Source organism: Nicotiana tabacum, chromosome 2 (assembly GCF_000715075.1).
Source record: "Nicotiana tabacum cultivar K326 chromosome 2, ASM71507v2, whole genome shotgun sequence".
In the NCBI taxonomy this organism is placed as follows: domain Eukaryota; kingdom Viridiplantae; phylum Streptophyta; class Magnoliopsida; order Solanales; family Solanaceae; genus Nicotiana; species Nicotiana tabacum.
In genome coordinates, this window is record NC_134081.1 from 17,494,406 (window position 1) to 17,518,763 (window position 24,358).

Sequence of the window (24,358 nt, forward strand, 5' to 3'; positions counted from 1 at the left end):
GTGTCAAGAAAGAAAATAAAAAGGAGAAATAATTTTAGGTGCCACGTTTGCAAAAAATAATCGTCCTGATCAATAATTATAGTGGAGTCATGATTTACGCTAAGAAAGAGTTAAAATATAAATAATTAAATATATGAAAAAATTAAAGGGAATTAAATGTGTGTATATACAGAAAAAATTATCTACCTGTTTGTCCAAGCTTCGTCAAAAGTGTTTTTTTTTTTAAAAGTACTTTTTTTTTTTTTTACAATTAAGGTGTTTGACCAAGTTTTTGAAAGAAAAAAAATATTTTTGAGGAGAAGCAGAAGTAGTTTTGGAGAAATAGAAAAAAGTAATTTCTCTCCAAAAGTACTTTTGAAAAAAATACACTTAGAAATAGTTTTTTAAAGTTTGGCCAAACACTAATTGCTGCTCAGAAGTATTTTTCAAATTAATTAGCCAAACACAAACTGCTTTTCACCAAAAGTACTTTTGAGAAAAATAATTCTCAAAATAAGTTTATTTGCCAAACTGACTATAACTATACAATGTAATTTTTTAACTAAAGAATATTAATAGACACCCTTTAGACAAAGGTGGCTTCCGCAACGGCCAATCGTATATCCTCATCTTTATAGTTTCGTTAATAATATATCAGTATTCAATTGAATAATTCATTTAAAATTTAATTTGACTTAGAGATTATATAAGCAGTCACGGTATTAATTTAGTAATTAATTTTTTTTTCGTTTGATAAAATAAACATCTTATAAAAGAATTAAAGTTCATTTCTTAAATTCTTTTTTCAAAGTTGTAATAAATCTAAAAAAGCTCAATACTAATTGCTGAACATTAGATCTAATCATTTTGTCAATTAAACTAATGAAATAATAAACTAACTATTACTGATTTATTTACCAATATGCCTTAACCTTTTATCCTTTTTTTTTTAACAAACATAGATTTTTCTATTTAACTTTTTAGAGGCCCTATATACACGTTTGTCATGGACTAATGCCCCCAAAAAAGTTAATAGATTTTAAAAATAAAAAAAAAAAAAAAGAATCAGAGTCAAATATAGGATTTGAGCTCTAGAAATGAAACTAGTTTGCTTATTTTTATTTTTCTTTTGCCATCTCCAACACTCAATATCTTTTGACTTTAACATTAATCACATTGTTATCTATAACAAAACAACTTTTATCCTAAGAAGTTACTCCACCATAAAAGAAACTAACTCCAATATTTATTAGGATAAAGGTGTCATTATAATTTGGATTCTTGTAATCCAACCTCTTTATGAAATCCAAGGAGATAAAATTGATCAGACAAACTTAAGAATAATTGACTTGTTAAACAAAACACAAATTATACTCCCTCTGGTCCACAATAAGTGATTTTTTGGCTTTTTTTGTGGTCCAAAATAAGTGATTTTTTCAGATTTCAAGAATCAATTAATTATTTTTTTCATATACTGTCCTTGGAGTAAATAATGTTGGAGTATGTGTTAGGAGTGTTTATGTGAAAAGATAGTAAAGGTTAATATAGTCAATTTTATTGCTAATTAATGTTAAAAGGTAAATTTCTTAATCTGTGCTAAAACAATTAAAAAATCACTTATTGTGGATCGGATGGAGTAATTAACAAGCTAGCATTATGGCCAACTACATCCCTCACAAGTCACAACAAAAAAGACATAAGGATTGCATCTGTCTATTGTCATCTTAGTCTTTAAGCATTCACTATAATGTTATCTATAATTATTATCATCCTATCTCTAGGAAGAGAAGTGGAAAAAAAGAAAAACTAATTACTCAAGTTCAAGAAAAATGAACATTAACCAAGTCAGATTTTTGTAATCTGATTTTCAAGTTTCTTTTGTTTGTCTTTATTGCTTGGTAATAAAGATTTGATTTCCCTAAAGACATCACATTATGAATGTTTCTAACAAACAGATTAGACCGTAGTTAAGTGAGAAAGATGACCTTTTTCACACTCATAAGATTGCAAGCCGTTTTAATAATTATATTTGACTTTTTTTATTGGTGTACACAAAACAAATTGCAAGCTATATGAACAAAACGGAGCTAGAACTTTATACAAGGGGATTCAAAAATATCATACTTAGGGTTTGAACATGTGAATTAAAGCAAATTTTGAACTCCTTTGCGATGTTATTAGAATTTTTTCGTTTCGACAAGATTCAAGAGCTAATATATAACACCAAAAAATGAGTTTACTTATCTGTACTGTATAATTTTTAGCAAAGAAATGAAAATTCAATTGGACTCACTTCCTCTATTCTTTTCTAAGTTCAATTGTTAACATTCGCAGATTGATCACGAATGTTTATGATTTAGCATTATGAACGAAAAAAGAAAATGAATAAACAAACATTATAGTCAATGGGTGTATATAGCTCATTACTTAAAACTCACCAATCAAAAAGCAGAAAATGAGAATTTCTCAAGGAATTAGCGGCAGTTTTCAAAAGTACAAATACAGTAATCTACTCTATTTTTTGCTCCAACAATTAGTTTTGGGTGTATTTTTGTCTTTTATTTAATTGTTTGACTTTTAAATAATTATTTTTTATATTATACCCCATGAGATTAGTGGACTGATTGGGAATGAGCTAACCAACCTGTGTGTTAATGGACTAAAAAAATGTATCTTAACTCAACAAAGCTCTACTTCCTTTCTAGGAAGATGGCAATATGTAGTATATGAGTCAAATTTTACTTGTCAATTAGTATGTGTTTACTTCTATAAAATTAGAGTCTTTTTCACTTTTTTGTTGAATATTGCAACTTCAGCTTATATACCATATAATGTCAAAGTTCTAGCTAGTCGCACCATAAATTCCTTGAATTTTCTATCTTCCTCTATTTCACTATTCAAAGGACACCCCCCTATGAGAAAGTCACGAGTTAGAAAAGAAAATTTGAACTTATTAGAGGGAATGTATGATTATTTGAGACTTTATATTCTTCTAATATTTGTTTATTTAAATTTTCTCTTTTATTTCATTGAATATTCCTCGTTGCTTATCGTCAGTAATTATCCTAGTGCGTGCTTAGCACGAAATATGATATTAATTTTCAAATGAAGGTTTCTATATAGTTTTATTAATGCTGCCTTTTATTTTTGACTTTGTGAAAGAGTTGACCAATTTGACAAGTAGTTGAGAAGGAAGAGCCATAGTACTGCTTTCCACCCTCTGATTTTTCTTTTATTTCAGCAGAGAATAATAATTGGTCTCAGTTGTAACTTGCAATAATAAATGATTGCTAATAATAGATAAAAAAAAAAACTATAAATATCTTTCAATAAAAGGAGTTATGGGCAGAAATGAAACAATCAAGCAGAGAGAACTAAATAAAGGTTAAGAGAGGAAGAAACGAATTTATATATTCCCACTTGTTCCGAATATTTATTGTTTTGACAAATTGGATTTGTTTGAAATATGTGAATTTTGAGAGAAATAAGAATTCGTTTATTACCTTTTTCAAATCTAATATTAATGCTCTAATTAGTAGAGCGTTAATTAAGTTAGGAAGAAACAAATGATACTTTAAGAATTATTTTATGATTATAGTTATTAAATATATTTTCTGAGGAGTTCGCAAAAACCTTAAATTTACATAATATGGATCCGGAGAAGTGTCAACGATTAAAAAAAATAAAACTGATGATTAGACGATAGTGCTCTTACCCGAATTAATAAAGAGAATGAATAGGAGAAATAAAGCAGAAGAAAGAAAAGCAGAAAAAGAAGCACAAACTGAACAATTTAATATTTACTGCCTAGAATATATAAAATCTATATACTAAATATTTGAAGATGACATTTAATAATGGAAACTACTAGACATGCCTTTGTCATTAAGTTCGCTGACTTTCTAGTTTTCTGAAAAGTGAATTAGTGGGTGGAAAACAAAAATTATGAAATTGTGACCCAATAATATCTCATATACAGTACTTATTTTCTACATAAATGACCAAAGGCAGAATTATATTTTATTGAAAAATAAATAAAAATCATAAAATTAAATTTTGCAAGATTTTATTTGCAATGAATGCAGAGAACGTATGTTTGAACAGCTATCGTCAATCAAACATGGAAAGGTGATACAAGAAATTACAATTATTGCATATCGAAAGGTTATATAAAATTTATTTTTAGTTTATATATTATTGTAGATATATCAAATTTGTACGAAATTTATTTTTAATTTGTATGTTGTTATACCATACAAATTTGTATATTGCTGCTATCACTTAATCCTACACAACTAACTGGGTCAATTTCCCTTCTTATATGCGATAATATTGGACTTGTTTAAGGATAAACTTGAATTCATGGTGCTAGCACTAGGTGATGGTCATTGCTCTTCTTTCCCTTTAGCTATTGAGCAAATAACTCGTTAAACTAAAAAGAGTACACGCCCAAAAAGTAGCTTTATAGTATTGATTTAGATTTGGCTTTAATTATGAGAAAGTTGATGGAATAAAGGTTTTCACTTCGACAAAATCTCTAATAAATCATTTTGATTAATTACTATTATCCCTTAGCTTTCTCTTTTTTTTTTTAAAGATGTTAGGCTCTGAATTTCTAATTTTTATTTTTCGTTGTCTTAATTACATGAGCAATTGACTAATAATTGATCACATGGCTAACTCATATATTTTTGGTCGGCAATCTTTGCAGATTGCAACTCATTAAAATAAGAGTAATATTAAGCGCAAGTCCGGAAAAAAAATATATTAAACAAATATCCAGTCTCTTTTTAAATATTCATAATTTATGACGGTGACAACTAAGGAAATGTTACAAGCAATTAAGGCAGCAAAGAAATAAGGAAAGAGGAGAGGAAAAAAAAAAGGAAAAGAATGTAACTAAATTTTCTAATTTAAGGCACTAATAATGGATTGTATATAATTTGTAAGTAACCCTTGTTTAGGACGGTTAATATACAAAACTAAGACAATTTTGGTAAATAAGTTTCAAATATTGCATAAGAAGAAAAAAAACCCTTGAAGTTATATCTGCATTACACAAAAATTTGCAAAGTGTACCCGCTCGGTTCTAAAGTAATTCAATCTCTTCAATACAACTTCAGAAGTTCGAATCTTAAGTAGTTCAATCTATTGAATAAAACTTAAGATTTCGAATCTTAAGTTCTGAAACATAAACTTGTTTTTCGAATTTTAACAATCTAATAGACGATTCAATATCCAAATCTACTCAGAATAAACTCAAATCTGAAACATAAATTTCAAATATCATAAAGAACAAGAATAAATTTAATAAATCTATTTTGCAACTAATAAGAAGAAGAAACTCTAAGCACAAAGAAGAAGAAAACGACAATAGAGAAGAAGAGAAAAGTATATGTATCTGAAATTGTCTAAAAATTAAGTATCAATAAACCTTTTTACAAAAATGGGTATAAATTCAATGAGTGACGTAAAACTGGGCGCCACATAAAAATTTTACTTTAACTGCTAGGGATATAAGATTTGAGCCTTCAATTTTCAGCCCAAAGGGCTAATCAAAGATTTGTGGACCAAAGTCCAAACTAATGCATATGATCGACAATCTCAATGAAGAACAGTGGCCCAATAATGCTGGATAAGGAAAGATATATAGTCTTTTAATGAATAGATTTTTACATGGTAGGCCTTTATTCAAGACCCAGGAAAGCCAAAAATCTTGCTCTTCTAACAAGTCTGGCCTGGAGATTGGCAGTTTTGTAACAAAGGCACATTATGGTCTATAAACAAAAAACTCCACCCTTGGCCCCATCTTAGAAGTTGCATAAAAGGTCCCTTATATTATAATGACACAGTTACCCATAAAAATAAAATTATTTACCCTTAACTACTTATTTATATTTTTACCCATCAAACTAATTACATTTCCTACCCATAGTAGTTTTTGCGGGGAATTTTCTCTTTTTTCTCCAATACTTTTTTATTTCTATGCTTCTTTTCTTTTTTTTTTTCCTTTTTTTCTTTCTTTTCTCCTTTTCCTTTTCTCGTTTTCTTCTCATTTTTTTCTTTTTTCCTTTTCTAATTTCATTTAACTTATTTTTTTATATTCTTTTTCTCTTCATAATCTAATTTCATTTACTGTTTTCACTATTTTTATTTTATTTTTTTTATACAATAAGAAAAAATAATTGATATAGTAAATATTTGTCCACCTTTTTTTTTTTAAATATAACTAGTATAATATACCTTTTATATTTTTTCTCATTTTTTAAATTCAATTATTAAACTGAAATCATATCAGTTGTCACTTGATCTAATTCACTGAATATCATATTGACTGCTGCCGAGCACCATAAATTACGTAATCAGATTCTAAGAATCAACACGTGATTGACATACAAACCTTGATCTCCTTCCCTATAAATACCAGTACACACTCTACCATTAACAGTAACACAACCAGTTATGGAGCAAGAAAACATAATCTACGGCTATCAAATCTCCATATATACTAGTTAGAATAGAAATGATAATAAAGTTTTGGAAAATGCAATAAAAGTATAAGTAGTAAAAAAGACTTCTAGTACCATATGATACCAATATGGTATACATATATACCGACAGAGTATATGATTGCTCTAGAATATTGCTACAACTATCTGCGACTATACTATTGTACCAAAATATTTTTATGCAATAAAAGTATGAGAAAATTATATGCTCGCATTGCAAGCTAAATATTCGCAATGCAACTTGCTCATTCCGTATACTAACAGGATATATAGTTGTATGGGGTCGTTCCAATAATTTTCTATAACTATAAAAACTACTACATAGTACACATAATCTATGTCCCTCGGCACAAAAAAATTTCAGCACTGCAAATCATGTTCATATAAATAATTTCAAAATAGTAATCACTTAAAAATACAGCTAAAACAACCAAAAAATATTCAAACTACCATATGATACCAATATGGTATATAACTATACCAACATGGTATACAACTTTACTGATTAATTTCCGGCAACTGTATGACTATACTACTATTACATAACACACATGCATAAATAGAAAAATAAAAAAATACTGTATTTTAAGATATTGTACTATATTACTATTATTAAAAGAAAAGCAAATAGTGTACCAATTAAATACAGCTAATACAACCAAAAAATAATTCAACTGCCATATGATACCAATATAATATATAACCATACTAATAGGGCATATAGTTGTACGGGGTCATTCCAATAACTGCATATAACTATAAAAACTATTACATAATACACAAAATCTATGTCCATAGGTACAAGAAAATCCAACACAGCAAAACATGATCATATAAATTATTTCAGAATAGAATTCACTTTAAAATGCAGCTAAAACAACCAAAAAATATCCCAACTACCATATGATACCAATATGACATATAATTATACCAATAAGGTATACAGTTCTACTAATTAATTCCAGGCAACTATATATGACTATACTACCATTACATAATACACATGCATAAAGAGAAAAATTAAAAAATAGTGTACCACATATTAATATAATAATATATTTCAAGATATTGTACTATAATACTATTATATAAAACAAACGCATAAAGAAAAAATCAAAATGATTACATAATACACATGCATAAAGGAAAATTAAAAAAATTCAATATACTGTACTATTCTACTATTACTAAAGAAAAATCAAATAGTGTACCAATTAAATATAGCTAATACAACCAAAAAATGTTCCAGCTAACATATGATACAAGTATAGTATATAGCTATACCAACATGGTATAAAATTATCACGACCCAAAATCCAACTAGTCGTGATGGCACCTAACCCAACCCACTAGGTAAGCTAACTTTCAATTATCCAATTCCAATAATAATTATTAAAGCAATTTAAGTGAATAAACATCTTAATCTTATACATCCCCCAAGAATTGATAGTACAAATCATGAGCTTCTAAAAATAGAGTATACAAAACAAAAATGAAATAAATACATATTCTGTTTGAATAATACATAAACAGAGCTTTTATAAAATCTAAGGCTACCCTGAACAAGAGGCAGCTACAATAGGAACGCAGGTACATCTTCAAGTCCCGCAACCATCGATCACAGCAACAACAACAGCTAACATCTGCACGCAATATACAGAAGTGTAGTATCAGTACAACCGACCCCATGTACTGAGTAAGTAACAAACCTAGCCGTAGGTTGAAAGTAGTGACGAGCTTCTACCAAGGTCGGGTCCACAACCAATAGTCCACAATAACATAAAGCAAATAATACTAGAAGTAACTCAGAGATAAAATGCTCAAACAAATCATGATTTCAAAAAATACAAATAGTTCTTCCTTACAAATACATCAGTGAAAACCCAAATCGTTTGCCAAAATTGCCAAAAATATGAATAGTTTGAAAACAATAATTTCTCCCAAAAATCTTTTCAATAATAAGCAAGATGTTGCATTTTCCTTCCGGATAACCCGTGTAAAACAAATTCATCACTATGCCCATCTGTAAAAAATATGTGTGAGAAATCATGAATGATGTGATGTAGTACAGCATGAGAAAATACCTCTCTATGCCTGTATGTCATGTGTGCATGCCAATGCGATGCAACTCAGTGATAAAATCATAAACAGCCCCTCAGGCAAAACATCACTCATATACAGCTCCTCGGGCAAACCTCACAGTCACTCGTGCCACTCGGGCATACCTCACAATCACTCTTGCCACTCGGGCATACCTCACAATCACTCATGCCTCCCAGTCACTCAGCACTCGGCACTCGCACTCAGTAGGTACATGCGCTCACTTGGGGTGTGTACAGACTCCGGAGGGGCTCCTTCAGCCCAAGCGCTATAATCTGTACGGACAACTCACGTGCTGTATGGACAACTCACATGATATAATAATAAAGTATGCTGCAGGCGGGCAACCCCGATCCACACTCATCTTCACAATCAGACCCTCGGCCGATATCAAACATGCTGCAGTGTGCAGCCCGATCCCATAAATATGTAACATACTGCGGCGTGCAGCCCGATCCCATAAATATCCTCACAAATCAGGCCCTCGGCCTCACTCAGTCATCAATCTCTCCAGTCTCTCGGGCTCACAATGTCATGAAAAATAGCCCAAAAATGATGATATGATGTATCAATAAATAACAACAGAGACTGAGATATGATATGCAATGAAATGAATATGACTGAGTATGAATTTCAATTTAACATAATAATTCACAGCAATATGACCTCTGTGGGTCGCAATAATACTGGCACATAGCCTCAACATGATTTTAATATGCCTTTTGGCTCCATTTCTTTAACACATAAAATTGTATGGAAAATATCAAGATTATTTAACTATAAAATTCCACAGAAATAATTACGTCACAATTTCTATAGTGCACGCCCACACGGCCGTCACCTAGCATGTGCGTCACCTCCCAATAATTCACGAAATATATATATTCAGGGTTCATACCCTCAACTCTAAGATTAGAAGAGTTACTTACCTCGAACAAGTCAAATCCAATGTCGAGCAAGCTAAGCAATGCTCCAGAAATTCCATTCTGCGCGTATCAACTTCCAAACGACTCGAATCTAGTCATAATTAATTTGATTCAGCCCACAAAAATGATAGGAATTAATTCCATATCAAAATACTAAAATTTTCCAAAAATCAGAAATTGCGTCCCAAAAATCACTCGTGGGGCCCACGTCTCGAAATCTGACGAAACTCACAAAATACGACAACCCATCCAATTATAAGTTCAGCCATATTAATTTTACTTAAATCCGACTCCAAATCGGTATTCAAACTTGAAAAATTTGTTTCGTGACATTATAGAAATTTCCCTCTATTTCTCTTGAAGATTCAATAATCTTACACAAAAAATGAAGATTAATTCATGGAATATAATCACAAGGGAGTTAAGAACACTTACCCCAAGATGTGTGAAAAATTTCCTCTCCAAAATCGCCTAACCCGAGCTCCAAAATCCGAAAATGGGTGAAAAATGTCGAACCCTCGAACTTAAAGGATTCTGCCTAGCACTTTCGTACCTGCGGAGGGTATTTGCGCACCTGCACCTCCGCTTGTGCAAGAAAAATGTCGCATTTGCGAAATTCACTTGCCTACGTAGTTTGCGCATTTGCGAGGAAAACCTCGCATTTGCGAGGCCGCATCTGCGGGAAAGACATCGCAGATGCGAAACTCCTCAGCTTCCAGCCATCTCGCTTCTGTGCGAACCTTCCGCATTTGCGCTCACGCAGGTGCGGAATTTCTCTCGCACCTGCGACCAATGCCTCACGGTCCCTGCCCGCATCTGCGCTTGCCAAGCTCGCTTCTATGAGCTTGCACTTGCGATGGAATTTCCGCAGGTACGATAGCATCAGATGGCAGAAACTTCAGCTTTTTATCCTAAGTCCGAATTGATCCGTTGGCCATCCGAAACTCACCCGAGCCCCTCGGGACCCCGTCCAAACATACCAACAAGTCCCATAACATAACACGGACCTATTCGAGGCCTCAAATCGCACCTAACAATATCGAAACAATGAATTACACCTCAATTCAAAATCAACGAACTTTGAACTTTCAAATTCTATATCTCGTGCCGAAACACATCAAATCAATCTAGAATGACTTCCAAATTTGCACACAAGTCACATTTCACATTACAGACCTATTCCAATTTCCAGAATGGGATTCCGACCTCGATATCAAAAAGTCAAACCCCCGGCCAAACTTCTCAAAAATTCAACTTTCGGCAATTCAAGCCAAATTTCACTACGGACCTCCAAATAATTTTTCGGACATGCTCCTAAGTCCAAAATCACCATACGGAGCTATTGGAATCATCAAAATTCGAATCCGAGGTCGTTTACCCATAAGTCCGCATCTGGTCACTATTTTAACTTATGCTTTAAATCTTTGAACTAAGTGTTCCAATTCTTTCCAAAACCTCACTGGACCCAAAACAATTACCTCGGCAATTCACACAACAACGACTGTAAAGTACAATTTGAGAAGTAAATGGGGAAACTGGGTTGTAATACTCAAAACGACCGGTCGGGTCGTTACATTCTCCCCCATTTAAACATATGTTCATCCTCGAACGTGCCAAGAGTTGTTTCCAAGCCATCAAATCACTGTTCCATCTTACCACACATGTACCCGGGGGTGAACCCATGTTACCCTATCCCACATAGGCTTGACTACACAATGCAACTGAAAATAATTGATTTAACCTTAGCCCATAAATCTTGGAGTTTAATTTCCAACCTTTAGAATTTCTTTCAAGACACAAATCTTACATTTACACACTGTATAAGTCCGAACAAGTTGCATCGAGCTATAACTATAACCCCAGATATAATCAACCAACATATTACACAACTCGCATGCTCGTAGCACCATTCCTGATCGCAGTGACTACTCCAAAACCAACCGCATACTAGTATTAAACCCATATCGAACTAAATCGCATCCCAAAACCTTCGTACACTGTTGATAATAATCGAAACATGCGAAATTCCATGACCACTTACCAGATCAACAAGTCACGGAGCTCTCTCGCCCCAACCGAAACCATAATCACTTTCTGAGCCGACTCTCAATATTATACTCCCGAATATACCGAAATCAAACCTGATAGTACCCATTCTAGGCCCAATGACCTTATTTTATTAAACACAACTATTTCCACAGATATGCCTCACCAATATAACTCAGAGCCACAACTCGTGCCATCCGTGCACCAATACGCAACAATTCAAATGTACCCAGTCATGGAAAATGACTCAAATGAGAGAACTGCCTTGCCAGATTAACAAGTACCACCACAATGAAATGCTGAAAATTTATTATACACCGTAGAACCATCACCCGATTCTAACACAAGGTTCATATTATATTCCCAGAGCCACCCTGCTCCAAATTAATAACAACAGAGAGGCAATTGACAAAAATACCACACAAAACCTGAAAGGACATAACCATTACGCTATCGATCATGTAATACCCAAATACTCATCACCCTCAAATTACGCTATAAAGCTCAAATAGAACCGCACCATCTGTGCACATAACTAATGAATCACAATTCCTCGTAGAATAAAGAAGTAACTCACAGATCATCTTAGAACACGAATAAGTTTAACATCAATCGAATGACACATCCCTCAACAATAGCAGTATGGAGCCAAATATTCCGGCTCGGTGTAGAATACACATCTTAATTGGGCCTACCAATGGACCGCCAAATCAACTCGGGTTACCCACAAATAGATAAAAATTCTTCCGAAAATCCATAATGACTGAATCATAACACATTCTATCATCTGGCTAGCTCCGGCCACAACTTCACAGTCCACAACCATGAAGCAATCTGCTCATGAGAACTCCCAATCTCCAAATCCATATAACACGTGAATCACCATATTTGATTCCATCTCCACCGGCCGAATGTCTAACACCTCTCTCATACACAATCATCCTATGAGAAATACTTTAAATATTCTTCCGTGCCACTTGGCAAAATTTGAATATCAACATTCTATCAACAGTGTGAGTACCGTAATACTAATTTATACATCCGTAAGTCAAAATACAATGCGCCGTCTGAAGTCCGCCCCCCCCCCCTTTTTTTTCATACAACACCAAGTAGTAATAATATTCATCTAGTTATTTGAAACCGTCCATATTGTCCAACATTAGTTACCTTCTTTTCAAGACTGTACTGCCACCTTGTACATGAAAATCTAGCTTTCGTACAACACATAACATCTACCTTGCCATCATGTGAAAAGCACAAGAATCTTATTATCAACTTTGAGTCATCAATAATTTACATACCATTTTAGTTAGAAACCTTTCTCTTGCTTCTTTCCAGGAGGAAATCACAATTCACAACACGTTCTCCACACCGGTAGAAACCATCAAGAATACTTTGGAATCCATTTGCACATAATCAAGCCCTTAAAACTAAATTTCTCTAACTCGACCAAGCCACGCAGGTCGCCAAGTCCAGGTGTATTGCCACAAAGCACCTGTAAAAATCCCCACATCATAAGCACCCAAAGAACCGATCATATCCATTACCATACTGATCCAACCTACTACCCAGTTGTCTTATTTTCTCCGAGTCCCTTCCGAATTTGTCTTCAGATTGATACTTCTTCTTGCTAAAATACCACGATCTTTAACCACAACTCACCCTACAAACCTTAGCATAGAACCACAACGCCCTACGACCCATAAACAACTGTATTTTTCTTAAGCACCTTCAAAAATACCACAACTATAACACTCACTCTGAGAATACCTTATGTTAATTTGAAATTGTTCTTCTTACCCTCCTTATACAAAAATGTAGAATCCTTAGTCATATAGAATTTTCGCAAGTCCAAGCTTCATCAAACGCAAATCTCAGATTTTATCCATACATAAGTCCGGAAACATTCTCAATTGCTACATATAATTCTCAAACCCACTGGAATCATTTTTTTCGGGAGTCACCCACTTTGCTCAAATCTAATTGCACCACCCAAATGGGCCAAAAGACATATGCCCAATTAGCACCACAACACTCAAAGAAGTAACTCTACTTTAACACCACATATCAAATTCATACTCCGTGCACACTATATCATTCACCAATAACAACTCACTTATCCCGGTGATTTCATTTACTCATACGTGCAATATAATCCTTAACCAGGAATTTTCTTATTCGAGTCATCCTCGATCTCAACTTTTGCAAGTCATAGCTAACCCACAAGTATGCCTCAGACCAAAATTAAAATTTAACACCTAACCATGAAATCAAATTGTCAATAGCAGACTCCCCCACTTGGCTCAAAGCCATAGATTAAAACATTCCATAACTCACAATACCAATACTCTCTTACTGCCATAATACCACAGTCAGTCCAACGAAACTTCTTCCCAAGTTCATACAATGCCAACCATAAAAATACCTCAATCATTCGCTAAACTCGTATTCATTCTCTTAACACACAAGTCAACTTTCTCAACTAGATTAAGATTCAAATCTCCATCCATACACCCCGTCGGCAGGAAAAAAACTCTCTACTCATATATAAGGAACACAACCTAGGTAGATTACTCTCCAGGAGATAACCCACCCCCTAGCCTCAAATTGGCATCTTGTTATATCTTTTTGCAGTCACAATTACTATGCAATCACTTAGTCAATCTGAGTCCAAACTCATTACCCAGACATGAGAATTTAATTTACCCCAAAATTTAACAATATAAAAGATCCTTCAAAACATTCATACTTGAGACTGTACGTCACATTAAAATGAAAATCAAGCACCCAATGGCCATTTCTTTACATTTCAAGGAAACACTTCTCGTCACATTCAAATCGTCTTAACACATCCTGCAGTCACATCATACCCATCACATCGCCATTCCACCGCTCATCGAGCCACAAATTCTACTGTAGGGTCATTACCGGACGTATGAGTCCAATTGTACAAGTTATAACTGAAGCTACCGAGCTTAAATTACGATCTAACCATGGCCTCAAGTCCTCCAAACTGGCCCATCACCAAAACATAGAATTCACATCTCGCACATCATCCCTGAAATCACAAGCCGGCGATACACAACTAATACCGAGCGCTCATGTGCGCATACGAATACGTGGAAGGAATTCAAAGAGTTATGTCCCAAGCTGAATCAATCCCGCACGATAAGGAAAGAGAGATGGGAAGTGTATATCCTAAATGCCCTGTAGCCTCTCGAAGTTGAAAGTAGTGACGAGCTTCTACCAAGGTCGGGTCCACAACTAATAGTTCACAACAATATAAAGCAAATAATACCAGAAGTAACTCAGAGATAAAATGCTCAGGCAAATCATGATTTCAAAAAATAATAGTTCTTACTTTCAAATACATCAGTGAAGACCCAAATCATTTGCCGAAATTGCCAAAAATATGAATAGTTTGAAAACAATAATTTCTCCCAAAAATCTTTTCAATAATAAACAAGATATTTCATTTTCCTTCCGGATAACCCGTGTAAAACAAATGCATTACTACGGCCATCTGTAAAAACAATGTGTGAGAAATCATCAATGATGTGATGTAGTACAGCATGAGAAAATACCTCTCTATGCCTGTATGTCATGTGTGCATGCCAATACGATGCAACTCAATGATAAAATCATAAACAGCCCCTCGGGCAAAACATCACTCATATACAGCTCCTCGGGCAAACCTCACAGTCACTCATGCCACTCAGGCATATCTCACAATCACTTTTGCCACTCGGGCATACCTCACAATCACCCATGCCTCCCAGTCACTCACCACTCGGCACTCGCACTCAGTAGGTACCTGTGCTCACTGGGGGCGTGTACAGACTCCGGAGGGACTCCTTCAGCCCAATCGCTATAATCTGCATGGACAACTCACGTGCTATAATAATAAAGTATGCTGCAGGCGGGCAGCCTCGATCCACACTCATCCTCATAATCAGGCCCTCGACCGATATCAAACATGTTGCGGCGTGCAGTCCGATCCCATAAATATGCAACAAGCTGCGGCGTACAGCCCGATCCCATAAATATCCTCACAAATCAGGCCCTCGGCCTCACTCGGTCATCAATCTCTCCAGTCTCTCGGGCTTACAAAAATAGCCCAAAAATGATGATATGATGTATCAATAAATAACAACAGAGACTGAGATATGATATATAATGAAATGAATATGACTGAGTATGAATTTCAATTTAACACAATAATTCACAGCAATATGACCTCTGTGGGTCCCAATAATACTGGCACATAGCCTCAACATGATTTTTAATATACTTTTCGGCTCCATTTCTTTAACACATAAAATTGTATGGAAAATGTCAAAAATTATTTAACTATAAAATTTCACAGAAACAATTACGTCATAATTTCTATAGTGCACGCCCACATGCTCGGCACCTAGCATGTGCGTCACCTCCCAACAATTCACAAAAATACATATATTCAGGGTTCATACCCTCAACTCCAAGATTAGAAGAGTTACTTACCTCGAACAAGCCAAATCCAATGTCGAGCAAGCTAAGCAATGCTCCAGAAATTCCATTCTGCGCGTATCAACTTCCAACCGGCTCGAATCAACCACAATTAATTTGATTCAGCCCGCAAAAATGATAGAAATTAATTTCATATCAAAATACTAATATTTTTCAAAAATCCGAAATTGCGCCCCAAAAATCACCTGTGGGGCCCACGTCTCGAAATCCGACGAAACTCATAAAATACGACAATCCATCCAATTATAAGTTCAACCATACTAATTTTACTCAAATCCGACTTCAAATCGATATTCAAACTTGAAAAATTCGTTTCGTGACATTATAGAAATTTTCCTCTATTTCTCTTGAAGATTCAATAATCTTACACAAAAAATGAAGATTAATTCATAGAATATAATCACAAGGGAGTTAAGAACACTTACCCCAAGATGTGTGAAAAATTTCCTCTCCAAAATCGCCCAACCCGAGCTCCAAAATTCGAAAATGGGTAAAAAAATGTCGAACCCACGAATTTAAAGGATTCGGCCCAGCACTTTCGCACCTGCGGAGGGTATTTGAGCACTTGCGCCTCCACTTGTGCGAGCAAAACGTCGCATTTGCGGGAAAGACATCGCAGATGCGAATCTCCTCAGCTTCCAACCATCTCGCTTCTGCTCGAACCTTACGCATTTGCGCTCACGCAGGTGCGGAATTTCCCTCGCACCTACGACCAATGCCTCACGGTCCCTGCCCGCATCTGCGCTTGCCAAGCTCGCTTCTACGAGCTTGCACTTGCGATGGAATTTCCGCAAGTACGATAGCATCAGATGGCAGAAACTTCAGCTTTTTATCCTAAGTCCGAATTGATCCGTTGGCCATCCGAAACTCGCCCGAGCCCCTCGGGACCCCGTCCAAACATACCAACAAGTCCCATAACATAACACGGACCTACTCGAGGCCTCAAATCACACCTAACAACATCGAAACAACAAATTACATCTCAATTCAAAATCAACGAACTTTAAACTTTCAAATTCTATATCTAATGCCGAAACACATCAAATCAATCCGGAATGACTTCAAATTTTGCACACAAGTCACATTTCACATTACGGACCTATTCCAATTTTCAAAATTGGATTTCGATCTCAATATCAAAAAGTCAAACTCCCCGGTCAAACTTCCCAAAAATTTAACTTTCGGCAATTCAAGCCAAATTCCACTATGAACCTCCAAATAATTTTTTAGACACGCTCCTAAGTCAAAAATTACCATACGGAGCTATTGGAATCATCAAAATTTGAATCCGAGGTCGTTTACCTATAAGTCCGCATCCGGTCACTATTTTAACTTATACTTTAAACCTTGGAACTAAATGTTCAATTCCTTCCAAAACCTCACTGGACCCGAACCAATTACCCGGTAATTCACACAACAACGACTGTAAAGTACAATTTGAGACGTAAATGGGGAAGCAGGGTTGTAATACTCAAAACGACCGTCGGGTCATTACAAAAATTGTACGCAAAGAGTTTAATTTTTTTTTTAAAATTCAATTATTAAACTGAAATAATATCAGTTGTCACATAATTTAATTACGCAACCCTACCCACATGACGTTTCAGTATATATGTATACTATTATAGTATACTGTTGCAGTATAACTATATACTCTATTATAGTATACTCTTACAATATATTGTGATACAATAGCAGTATATTATTAGGTAATTGTGTTTTAATTTAAAATTTTCTAAAAAATTGCATATTATTATAGTATATTATTTCGGTGTATGTGTATACTATTACAGTATATTATTGCAGTATAACTATATACTCTTACGATATATTGTGATACCGTAGCGGTATACTATTGGGTAAATGTGTTTTTATTCAAGTTTCAGCTGAAATATTGTGATACCGTAGCGGCATATCGTTTTGTTAGTATACTGTAACAATATTCCACTGGAAAGAACTATATACCCAAAATTGTATATAGTATATTATTTTGGTATACAATACAAATTTGTTTTTCCAGTTCTACTCAACTTTAATCCAAATTCAGTCTCGATGATACCAATATGATATATATTATATACTGATAGGATATCATAGAGGACTGAATCACTTCTTTTTAAAAATATTCTTCAATCCTCTATATTATCCACATGGTATATATCACATACTGACATAGTACAATAGAGGACTAGTTCGTTACTTCAAAAAAGGGCTTTGTTTTATATGATACCAAACTGATATATAGGTATGCCATTTTGGTATACAGTACAAATTAGTCTCCTTTGCAAGTTTAACTTAATTTCAACCAAAATTTCACAACTCCACTGCAAAATCTCCATCAATTTGTCCCAAGCTTTAGCCACAACCCCTAATCAACATTTCAAACAAACCCCATGTGATATCATATCAGAACAACTATAAACTCAACAAACTCATTATATGAGTTTCAAGGTCCTTGAATGGTGGATTTGAAGACTTTAAAAAAATCTGTAAAATTTTAATTTAAGCAAAAAAATACGAAATACAAATCCGAGCAAGCATGGGATTTTGACAGAAAAGTGATGAGATTACATGAAAAATGACGGGGTCATCTGGATTTCGTACTCTATCAAATGAGAAAGCTCCGAGACTTTTCACTTTAAAGGGGAAAGGGAATGGAGTAAAAGGGAAAAAGGGATAGGTAGGCCGGGTAAAATGTTTTAGCCGAGTGGCCGGGAAAAAGGGATACTAAACTTATGGTATGGGTGTCATTTTTGTATATACAGGCTAAAGTCTATGACTCGTTCATATATAGTTGTAGAAACAGAAGGTGGCAGTCCTGCAAGATTAGGAGGGTAACATGACAGTCTTATTTACTGCGCCCTTCTTCTTGATATCCACAAGAACAACAATTTCTTTCACGCATTTGGTACAAATACAATCGACTAATGTCTCTCAACTCGCCATCGGAACCTGGTATTAGAAAAGCATTTGAGCACTTTTGGGTTTTCACTTCTCTTCAGTGTCCGCTGATGGTTATCATCACTATCCTTTCTCACATTAGCTAGTTTTTTTTTTTAAAACTTTATTATTCGTGTTGTAAAAGAGTTATGTATGAAATTATTCTCTCTTGTGAAAGAATACCGTTACGTTTTGAGTATAACAACAATTTAGTACTTTAATTTATCTTGAATGATATTGCTGAACCTTTAATTAGGTATTCTTACTAATGTATATCATTTATTAAAAACAATTGAAAATATTTTGCTAAAAATTTATATATTGATGCTAAACTATGGATTGTTAGCTACAATATATAAATTCTTGTGGCTAAAGCTGATCGTGGCAAAATTTTTCAGTTTATTGCTGCGAAATTATGGAATTCATAGCTAAAAAGTATGAATCATTAGCTACAATATAAAAATTATTGTGGCAAATGCTTTAATTTATTGCTATGAACTTTTGAATTCATAGCTAAACACAAGTACTATTGTGACGAGAGTAAATTATGCATTTAGCCACAAAAGTTGAGCTTGCGTGGCAAATAAATTAAATCTTTTGCTACAACACAAAATCTTGTGGCTACAATATGAAAATAGCTACAAAATTTTATTTGTCGTGGCAAAAGAATAAAATCACTTGCTACAAGTATATTTTTTGTGGCAAGAAATTTTTACCATCACAGCTACAATATAAAAAGAATTCGTGGCAATAAGTATTAGTCCTTAGCCACGGATCATGTAAAGTTTGTAACTAACTTTTAGCTACACTATATTTTGCTACGAAAGCTATGGAAAAAAATATTGTGGCTAAAGTGTTTAGCCACGAAATTTTTTATATTTAGCTACAATGTATTTCGTCGCTATAGATGCATTATGTTGTAGTGAGGTAGTTTTTGTAACAAACTTTCATATGGGTAATTACGAGTAATTATTTTGGATTATGTGGGCATTTAGTATAGTTTTTCCTAAATATAAACGACTCTTCAACAAAAATTGGCGACTTAATTAATAATAATTCTTGGTCCTTGGACAAGATTTCCTTCGTGTTACCCAATAACGTTATTAACAACATTCTCTCTATTACTATCCCGATAAATATACCTATGATAACCTAACAGTGATGGTTTATTTTCAACGACCTCTTACTATAAACTAATAGACCTAGATGATTCAGATGGATTTGGGGATCACCCTGTCCTAATAAATTAAAATAAAGTTCTTTCTTTGGAAGTGCTACCATAATAGATTACCCTGCCGATCCTACCTAAACCATATTGGCATGAATGTGGACAAAGTATGTACCATCTGTAGAGCAGGTGAGGAGGATTTATCACACATCTTTCTTCACTGTTACATTGCAAAAACAATTCTGGCATCCCTTCCAAATTGGGATAGCACAACACCCACCCCCAATAACCATCACTGGATGGATAAAATTAGATATAGTAACCCTAATATCCCTTCCAAATTGATAACTTGGCCCCAACTATTTCCATTTACTTTGTGGAATCTTTGGCTAAACAATAGAGAACAATTCCATGGATAGTGTTTCTATCCCTTTCATCATCAACCAAGCCACTGAATACTAGTAATAGGGAAAGTAATCACTCGACGACTGTCAATTGTATGACGAGTTGGAGGAAGCCACATACTGGTTGGTATAAACTAAACTTTGATGGAGCTTACAAACAAAATACCTGCGGATTATGTAACGACCCGGCCGGTCGTTTTGAGCTCTAGCACGTCATTCGATGGTTTGAGGCCTCGAGTAGCTTCACTTCATATTTTATAACATGTACGTGTGGTCGGAATTGAATTTTGGAAAGTTCGGAGTTATTTCGGAAGAAAAATTCTCAATTCGGAAGCTTTAAGTTGGGAGAGTTGACCAAGGTTTGACTTTTGAGCAAACCACTCCAGAATAGAATTTTTATGATTTCAATAGTTTCGTATGGCGATTTCGGACTTAGGCGTATGTCCGGATTTGGATTTGAAAGTCCGTAGGACAATTCGGCGCATTTTGGCGAAAAGTTGGAAAGTTGAAGTTTTGACATGTTCATAAATTTGATCGGAAGTTGACTTTATTGATATCGAGCTCGGATTTCAATTTCGGAAATTTGGAGCAGGTCCATTATGTCATTTTGTGTGCAAAATTTGAAGTCATTCAGGATTGATTTGATACGCTTTGGCGCAAATTATGAAATTTGGAAATTTCATAACTCATAATTCGATTCGAGGCACGATTCGTAGTTTCGGTATTTTTTGATGTGATTTGAGGCATCGACTAAGTTTGTATCATATTTTAGGACTTGTTGGTATGATTTGACGGGGTCCCGAGGGGCTTGGGTATATTTTAGATTATTGGTTGAGAGACTAGTAAAGTTAAAAAATTTAGAGTTTGACCATGGTCAATATCGGGTCAAGACGACCTCTTTTCAGTGTTTTGAGTGCGCGAGCAGGTCCGTAGTGTGTTTTATGATTGAAATTCATATATGATTTGTGTCCGGGAGGTTTCGGATGAGTTTCAGGGTGGTTTTAGATCATTTCAGAGAAGTTTGGATTTTCTGGTTTCTGGTGAGGCATTGTTCATTTGCAATTGCGAATACTGTTCTGTCACGATCCGGAATTTTCACCATCGGGACCGTGATGACGCCTAACATTTTACTTGCTAGGCAAGCTAACGTTAGAGAATCATTAAACTAATTCTTATTCCATTAAGTAAATAACAACAATTAGCTAAGATAAAATATAGCGAGTGCGGAATAATATAAAAACTGCATTAATTTCTACCTCCCGGATCTGGAATCACAATTCATGAGCATTCTAGAATTCACTACAAGTAATAGCCTAAAAGAAATATAACTGTATGAATAAAAGAAACAGTAGAACAGAAAAGATAGACTGGGACTTCAAGGTCTGTGAACGCTGACAGATCTACCTTGAGTCTCCAGATAGCGGTCCAATAGCAAAATCTCGATCAACCCGAGCCGGTACCAAAATATGCACAGAAAGTGTAGAGTGCAGTATTAGTACAACCGACCCCATGTACTGGTAAGTGTCGAGCCTAACCTCAATGAAGTAGTGACGAGGCTAAGGCAAGGCACTTATAAATCAACATGTACAATTTAACAGTGTATATACAAATAACAGTAATGAAGAGCTAGACAGGAAATATGGGGAGGGGGAAACATGCTGGGAGAAATATGAGATAAGGAACTATAGCAGAATGATAACTCGAACAACCAATATACTATGAATCAACAGAAACAACGAATACAGTAAAGGAAAAATGCACGGCATCACCATTCGTGCTTTTACTCTCAATCTCACCATAAAAACAATAGAAACGACGCGACATCTCCCTTCGTACATTAACTCTCATATCATGGCACGACATCACCCTTCGTGAATTAACACTCATAATATGGCACGGCATTACCCTTCGTGCTTGTACACATACAATATGACACGCCATCACCCTTCGTGCATTAACACTCACAATATGGCACGACATCACCCTTCGTGCATTAACACTCACAATATAGCACGCCATCACCCTTCGTGCATTAACACTTACAATATAAGATGACCTTTTGGGTCATCACATTCTCCACCTCTAAAACAACCGTTCGCCCTCGAACGGACATAGAAAAGTACCTGAGCTGGTAAAAAGGTGGGGATATCTACTCCGCATATCGGACTCAGACTCCCAAGTAGCTGCCTCAACAGGCTGACCTCTCCATTGCACTCGAACTGAAGGGTAACTCTTTGATCTCAACTGGCGAACTTGCCGAGCTAGAATAGCCACCGGCTCCTCCTCGTAAGTCAAACCCTTGTTCAACTGGACAGAGCTGAAATCTAACACATGAGACGGATCATCGTGATACTTTCGAAGCATGGACACATGGAATACCGGATGAACTGATGATAACCCCAGTGACAACGCAAGCTTGTAAGCCACCTCTCCCACTCTCTCCAGAATCTCAAAAGGTATGATATACCTAGGGCTCAACTTGCCCTTCTTTCCGAACCTCATTACACCCTTCATGGGTGATACCCAAAGCAACACTCTCTCCCCGACCATGAATGCAACATCACAAAATCTGCGGTCGGCATAACTCTTCTGCCTGGACTGAGCTATGCGAAGTCGATCCTGAATAATCTTGACCGTATCCAAGGCATCCTGTACTAAGTCTGTGCCCAACAACCGAGCCTCCCCCGGCTCGAACCACCCAACTGGCGACCGGAACCGCCTACCATATAATGCCTCATAGGTAGCAATCTAAATGCTCGACTGGTAGCTGTTGTTGTAGGCAAACTCTGCAAGGGGCAAGAACTGATCCCACGATCCTCCGAAGTCTATAACACATGCGCGAAGCATATCCTCCAAGATCTGAATAGTGTGCTCGGACTGCCCTTCCATCTGAGGATAAAATGTTGTGCTCTACTCAACCCACATACTAACTCATGCTGTACTGCCCTCCAGAAGTGCGAGGTGAACTACGTACATCGATTAGAAATGATAGACACGGGCACACCGTGAAGATGGACGATCTCATAAATGTAAATCTCTGCCAACCGCTCTGAAGAATAGGTAATTGCCACAAGAATGAAGTGTGCTGACTAGGTCAGCCTGTCCACAATGACCCAAACTGCATCGAACTTCCTCTAAGTCCATGGGAGTCCAACAATAAAATTCATAGTGATACGCTCCCACTTCCACTTAGGAATCTCTATCTTCTGAAGTAAACCACCAGGTCTCTGATGCTCACACTTTACCTACTGGCAATTTAGACACCGAGCTACATATGCAATTATGTCTTTCTTCATTCACCTCCACCAATAATGCTGCCGCAAGTCCTAATACATCTTGGCGGCGCCCGGATGAACAGAATACCGGGAACTGTGGGCCTCCTCAAGAATCAACTCACAGAGTCCATCCACATTAGGCACACAAATATGACCCTGCATCCTCAAAACTCTATCATCTCCAACAGTAACCTGCTTGGCACCACCGTGCCGCGCTGTGTCTCTAAGGACAAGTAAATGACGATCATCATCTTGTCGATATATGATGCGCTCAAACAAAGAAGACCGAGCAACTGTACAAGCTAGAACACGACGGGGCTCAAAAACATCCAGCCTCACAAATTGGTTGGCCAATGCCTGAACATCCAATGCAAGCGGTCTCTCACCATCTGGAATATAAGCAAGGCTACCCATACTAGCTGACTTTCTACTCAAAATATCGGCCACCATATTGGCATTCCCGAGATGATACAATATGGTGATATCATAGTCTTTCAATAGC